Below are 7401 nucleotides of genomic sequence, written 5' to 3'. Positions count from 1 at the left end.
TTGCGTGGCGCAACCCTGCAGGGCCTAGATTTCCACAGTATATCAGAGCCTTTGGATTTTGAGTGCTTACTCAATAGGTTTGTTTAGGGCCCTCTAGCCCCAAATATAATACGTGAAACTTAATCGGTGTCCAAACAGAAGGGGACGGAGATCAATGATTCTACTTCAGCTTCAGTTTCCTCGTAGTGAGAGTCAATCAGCTTCAGGTCCCCTCTGTAAGATAGTCAGCTTCCAGGCCCCCCTTCTAGAGAGAGCGGTCATCATTTTAATTTTAAATGACAGAAAACAGATGTGTGATAAGGTTTGGACCTTGTGTCTCACTATGAGACCCCCCTACTGAGCTGGGGCCCTCTACCTCATAATCTAAACCGCAGTATTAATCTTGGTTTTAGACTGGACGGTGATTTAACTGACAGCCAAATCAACGCCACAGTCAAATAAGTTTTTTTTTTCATCTGAGGAGCTGGTAAAGGTGAAAACCTTTCCCTTTCCAGGCAGAGTTTGAAACCTTCATTTCTTTACGGCTTGATTACTGTAATTCCCTTATTTGCACTCAGAAATCCCTACTCTCCGTCTGCGCTATTCGAATGCTGCGGCACGGGTTTTGCTGGAACCCGGAAGAGAGCCAATCACTTCCCGTCGCTGGCTTCACTTTCCTGGCTGCCTGGTGGATTTTGAGTCCATTTTAAAATCCTCTTTTACTTGTAAAGCTTTACACGGTCTTGCCCCCGCCTTATTTATTCAGCTACTCCAACCGCGACAACTCCCCTCCTCCCGGTCACTCCGGGTCGCTGACCAGTTTGCTCCGGGTCGTCCCCGATCCAAGCGGAATCTTTAGATGGGACAGGGCCTTTTTTGTTTGTGCTCCTATTTATGAACGCCTTACCTTTGACCATTCGTCATGCTTCCTCATACCGATTTTTTAAAAAACGCTTCTTACACTCACTTCGACACTTTGGGTCTTTCAAACCAAACTGAGCCTTGATCCTAGCTGTTTTTATATGAGTGTTTTGGGTAATTTCCCCCCCCCCATTTATTAGTTTTATGATATTGTTTACTGGCTATTTTTTTTGATCTATGGTTTATTGTTTTGTTGCTGCCTTCATGTACAGCAACTTTGTTCAGCTACTGCTGTATGTAAAGCGCTTTTAAAATAAATTGAATGATGCTGATGATGATATTCCTCACTTCAGGTCCCTCTGTAGTGAGATTGATCAGCTTCATGTCCCTCGTAGAGAGAGTCATGCTCAGGTCCCTCTGAGTGAGAGTCTTATCTTCACGGTCCTCTGTAGGATAGAGGGTCATCACTTCAGGTTCTTGGTGAGAGAAGTCTCCGCTTCAGGTCTCTGTATGAGAGTCATTAATCTTCATGTCCCTCTGTAGAGAAGAGTCACATCTTCAGGTCCCCTTGGTAGAGAGAGTCACAGCTTTCGGCCGCGCTGCAGGAGAGTAGCAGCTTTAGATTCTTCAGTTTTCACATCAGCAGGATCTGACCTGGACCCAGACACCAAAACGTCCTCACAAACAACTGTGAGTAGGGCTGAGGAGTTACAACATGGACTCCTTGACATTCTATACAGGTGCACAATCACGAGCAATCCTGAGGGGCTGCATCACCGTCTGTAGTTCCAGGCAAGGGTGAGGGGAGGCGTGCAGCTTTAAAACACCAGTAATAGCTCACATATGTGGTTTTGAGGACATATTGGCAACAGCCTCAGCATCAGAAAATTTATTGATCCCCGAAGGGAAATTCTGTTACAGTTGCAAGTATATAAATATTGCACAATTTTAACCGTTGTTATTGCAACAAACCGATCATATTGTCCAGTATAATTAAAACCTATGAGGTTTAAGACGTGTGGTGTGGCTCGCTGGAACATGGCGCGATGCTCCCTCGTGGACATTAGGTGCCCAGAATTATTTCTAATCCACAGGTCATATCGAATTATTTTGACAGCTAAGTTAAAATTATTCTATATGTTCCCTTCCATCCCGATCTAACAATAAGGACCTTGCTGGTCTCTAATACCTGCTCAACAGCCTCGATATTTCCTGTATTGTTTTGATATCCAGTCTACCAGCTATGGCTTCAAAGGTTGCCACGTAAGCCGTCTGGCATGCCGACTGAGCTTTGAAAACCCAACACTGTTATGTATGTTGTTGGGGCGACTGTCATCATCCTGCACACACATAACCATCCCCCCCCGCCCCACTAGGGAATGCATGGCATCATGAGGGCAACCGTTTCTAATTCACTTTTTGTACCACTGTAAACAAAAAGTCTGAAGTTGAAAAGTGTGTTTATTAATAGTCACGTTGTATTAACTTTTAGTCCACCTGCTGTTTGATGATACTCTTCATCTGTTTGGATTTCTTTGTCAAATTTCCACTTGACAGAGTTTGGGCGAGAATACGAGACCAGTCAGGATTTGTGCCTCCATTAACGAGGCTTTTCTGCAAGCGTCGCACAGAATAGTGTGGTGTGGTGTGGTTGTGTGTTGTGTTGTGTGTGTTTGTGTGGTGTTGTGTGTGTTTGTGTGTGTGTGTGAAGGCTGCCTTTCGCTTTCTTTATTATACATAATTCACATGTTGTTTTGGTTCAAATGACACAATTATCATTTGATGTGTAAAATTACATAGGCAATCTTTAGTGTTGGTTTAGGGGGATTTATAGTATTCACGACGGCCCTGGCATGCTGAAGAAGTTCTGGTGTGCTTAGTGTATTGGTGTCCCTATGTACCTTAAATTGTAATGGTAATTTTCATATCCCGAGTATTAATGTTGCCTCCTTATTGGGCTCACCCATGCTTACCTGGCAGGGGGTAGGTTCCAGGCAGGAATGTGGCTGAGGGTGGTTTGAAAGGGCGCTTCAGGAAGGGGAGAAGAGGGAAGGAGTTGGCCAGTTTGCTGTTGTTCAACTAATAAAAGCTTAAACCCTAAAGTTCTGAAGGAAGAAGTTTTTTTTTTTTAGTTATATACAGTGTAAAGTTATATTTGCGTATTGTTTTCGGTACCTTCAAATGTCATTTTTTTGGCCAAGATTACAGTGGAACCCAATTATCTGATCTACTTTTGTAGAACTGACATTTTATATTATTTTCCAAGATCTAGTTACCACTAGACCGTTGACTATACTTTGCAAACAAATGCAACGTATTTTTTAGAGCCACAGTTTCAGGTAATACCCTTAACCTTTAAACTGCAAATACACCTAAATGTCAAGACCGACTAGTGATTAACCGCAATAGTTATCAACAACTACACACCGTTGTCGGCCTTTTTCACCTCTTTAGCTCATTGTTTTAAGTTTCCTGGCCCTGCAACGTGCCTTGCCAACGTTAACTAATTTTGGGGGGAGTTGGACAGCAGCAGCAGCTGTTTCAGTGAAAAAAGCTCTGCAACACCCACTGTCCCCCACCTGCCAGCTGGCCGAAAACGACATTTGAATATAGGTTTGGAACATAGTGGATCTTATCAGTCTTAAGAGCAGAATTTGGTCTTAAAAAGTTTGGAGGAGACCAAACCACCGCTAACATAGTTAGCAGGCTTCAGAAGCTCAAACACTGCCCGGAATAAGAGTGTGCGGCATTGCATTGGTGGCAGGTGTGTCTGTTAAAGGTAGCAGTGAGACAATGAAATCTACACAGAAGCCCATTTTGAAGAAACAGATTAATTTGTTTGAATGAAGGGATGTAAAAATGATCGCGATGATTAGAAATGATACATTTCCTTTTAAAAACAACACTTGATTAGTTTTATCTTCAATGTCATCAATTGCAAGATATCGCAGTTCAGTAACAACAAACCTCCAGGAAGCTGTGCATCTCTTTGATTGGCCAATGCAGCACCCTGCTGATGACTTTGTGTGCAACAACTTAAGCCTGTTACAAGCGCTTGTTTGGTCTGGTTAGCCTGGTTTGTCCAGACAACCCTGTGGTTGTTTTGGCCCATGACCTCTTCATGTGCCCCGCCCGTATCACTGACGGACTGTTCTAATCAAATGAAGAGAAAGGCGCTGCTTCCTTTCAACATGCCAAGTGAGCGGGAACTCGTTTTGAAACCTGGACGTATACGGCCCTGATTGTCGAGTCTATGTCCCTCCCTTCCCGCCTCTTTGTGCGCGGCACTGTGGAATAGGTTCTGGCTTCGCAAAACAGGGAGACTCACACAGGTTGACAGCGATTAACGGGCCCTCGCACCTTCCTGCACGCCAGGGGTACGGACTGTATCCGCTACCGCCTGGACTCCTTTGACATCGACAACAACCGCGTGCAATATTCAGATTCGTTTGTGGCTTGTGGAAGGGAGGTAGAGGTGGTTGTTCCACATTACCACAAGGTTGGCCTGGTCATCCCCGATCAATCCCCGTGTCAGTGACGTCTCAGATCAGCTGTCCGTGTTCCGGAACCCAGTCTCTCCCCTTTGCTGTGTGTATAGCTTTCTAACAGCTCCTAAATACTAGGATTGAGTTAAGAATGCAGAAAATAAGAGTACTGTGTATGTGACTATTGAGAATAAATGTCTTTCCTGTGTGGAGGATATGATGTATTGCAGATTTTGTACCACTTCCTGGTGGTCACTATTGCATACTAGGGAACGAGCTCTGACATACATTAGACATTGTGACCCCCCAGGATCATTCGTGCAACGATCTTTGTCATAAATACTGACTTCCTGTTTGCCAATATGTGTGTAAGTAGTAGCATGTAGAGTCTTCAGGTCAGGACTTGGTTGGACCATGTTGGGCATTAGAGTCATAATAGCACTGCCAGGCCGGCGCCTAAGAGCATCTGGGTCCTTGTGTTCGCGCTGATGACCGTTAACGATGTTCCTCTTCAACTCTTTAGTAGAGTTTAATATCTATAGTAAGGCAGGACACAAGTCAGCAAGTAAGTTTTAAAAAAGCAGTAAACTATTGGTCAGTATAATAAATTGAAATTATTATCTTATCACACACACAACAATACGACGTCCCCTTAGCAGTTATATTTGTCTCTCTAGGCTCCCCCATGTCCAATAGTCCAAAGACATTAGGCCCTCAAAAATGGCTATTCAATTTCCCTTAAAGATCAATTAGGACAGTGTCTTCTCTTACCGACTTCTGACTGACTTAACATAAAGGAAAGCTCTTTAAAAATCTATGGGAACAAGTAAAACTGATGAAGCTGATTTGGATCACAAGAGGATTTGTTTTTCAAAGTAAACTGGTCATTACAAAAGTCATGTGTTATTCATGAACTTAATGAATAACGTTGCTCCTTTTACTACTGCTGATTAGTGTGTGTTGGCAACACTTTATGGCTACAACAACTTTTTGAGGCTATTGAAATATCAATGGCTGACAGTTTGCTACAATGCCCCAAAGTGGCTCAAAATACAACCAATTACTAAAGCTTATATTTACGTTTAGTAATTGCATAATTTCCCACGACCAGTCCCCAACCTGATTTACTCTACAGACACCATGTCCCTCAGATGTGGACAAATAACCCTGGTAAGTATGTTATCATAATAATAATACGTGATTGCTAAGATGAAAAATAAAACCCAGGTTGTAAATTATTGGAAACTGTCGTCCGCCAATGTCACTGGCCGTCCACTAGGGTCTCATGGCAGCCTCTGACTTATTGAGGCATGATGTCACATGCTCAGTTGGATGGTGTGAGAAAGTGTTTTCGGTTTCCACAGTAATTGGCTGGTTCACAATTACATTGTTGTTTATCCATGATTAGCACAACAGCCCTAGACACTCCAGACTGAGGTTTAATCCTGACAGCATTGCCTTCCAGTCGAGAGAAAAAGAGGCCCAGCTGCGTCACTTCTCATCTTCCCCCTTCATCTTTCTTCCTTACAAGAAAACCCCCAGGGGCTCTCTTCAGTGTTTGGCTCTGAGGCCGTCACGTACCCGTTTACCCATGCTGACGCTTCAAATTTCAGCAAGCTATTTAATCAGAATTCCATTTTACTCCTGCTAATTGCCATTTTCATTTCATTTTTTTTAACTTTAAAAGAGTGTAATCCAAATGTTTCCTTTCACATTACTCTCAGCGGATTTGCTGCCATCAGGAGGTGAGAAATTAAAGAAAGAAAAGTAGAATACACCGGCTTATCCGTTGATTTTGTTTAAAAATATCTCAACCAGGGAACTTCCGGTTTGGGATGTAGGAGAGGGAAGCATGTTGCAGGACGCACTCCCTGTCCAACTTTTCTTTAAATTACTTTATAACAGGATTATACACTCTATTAAGCACTCTTACCGTAAAAAGGTACCGTCTCTGAACCGTGACGTTATAATGGCCAGTGCTATACTAAACAACGTTCTACTTCAACCGTCGAACGACTAGCCTAGCTAGCAGGGGTATCCTCAATGGCCCGCGCTTCCTCCGTCTGCGAAGCACCTGTTTATAGTACATGCGGAGATCCCGTTCCTGTTCCCACTGGTCACGGAACTATCAGTCAGCTGAACACTTGAAGAGGATGTGGCCCCATTAATTCAAGAGTCACGTAGCCTCTGCAAGCAACTTCGTGGACTAGCTGCGCGGGGACGAAGTGAACTCCTTTGTCAGAGGCCCGCCTTGTAGCGCGGAAGCTGGCAGGCGCAACTTTCAACGCATATTTCTAAGCTGAAGCTTCCTGTTAATCTCTTCTTCATTCCCAAAACGCTGCCCTGTTGGAACGCCCTGGAAAACTGGAAATATAATCGATCTCGCAGGTCCAATCTACGCAACTGACATCCGAAGGCAGTGAAGACGGACAGATCCAATAGTTCGTCTCCAAAGTTGCTAAGGATGCCTATGGGGAACGACATCGTTCCTGTCTCCGCCCCGTAATTGGAGGCGGCCACACCGCACGCTGGACGCCAAGCCCGCCAGGACGACCCCCACGCCCTTCAATTCTTGCATTTCATTCACTTCAACCGATACCGGGCGAAGGAGCCGCTTAAGATGGTCCAGTCATCATGAAGTGAAGCACCAGTGGACCAACCCTGGGATATATCCATATCTCAGCATCGCTCTTGCAAAGAAGGATCGGCATTCAACGGTGTCAAGGGGGCCTCTTACCAGAAGGTGTGCCATTTCGGCTTCTTTTTCTGCCCGTTTTAAGTTACTTTAAAGTTTGAAAGCCACTTTTTGATACGCCGGAGTAAGCCCAGGCAGGCTTTTAAACGACCGTCTGCGTGGCAAACTAAACAAACTTCTGTCGGAGTGAGACGGAGAACCACGATTACAACAGTCGGGGTCTGGTAACAAATTGTTTATTTTGCCACGCAGCGGTCGTAAAACGCCTGGGCTTCCTCCGGCGTATCAAAAAGGTGGCTTTCACCCTTAAACGTAACTTTAAAACGGGCAGGAAAAAGAAGACGAAATGGCACACCCTTCTGGTAAAGAGCCCCCTTGACA

The sequence above is a fragment of the Etheostoma spectabile genome, chromosome 17 (genome assembly GCF_008692095.1).
Source record: "Etheostoma spectabile isolate EspeVRDwgs_2016 chromosome 17, UIUC_Espe_1.0, whole genome shotgun sequence".
In the NCBI taxonomy this organism is placed as follows: domain Eukaryota; kingdom Metazoa; phylum Chordata; class Actinopteri; order Perciformes; family Percidae; genus Etheostoma; species Etheostoma spectabile.
The sequence above is the reverse complement of the archived record's forward strand: the minus strand, read 5'-3'. Positions refer to the sequence as shown.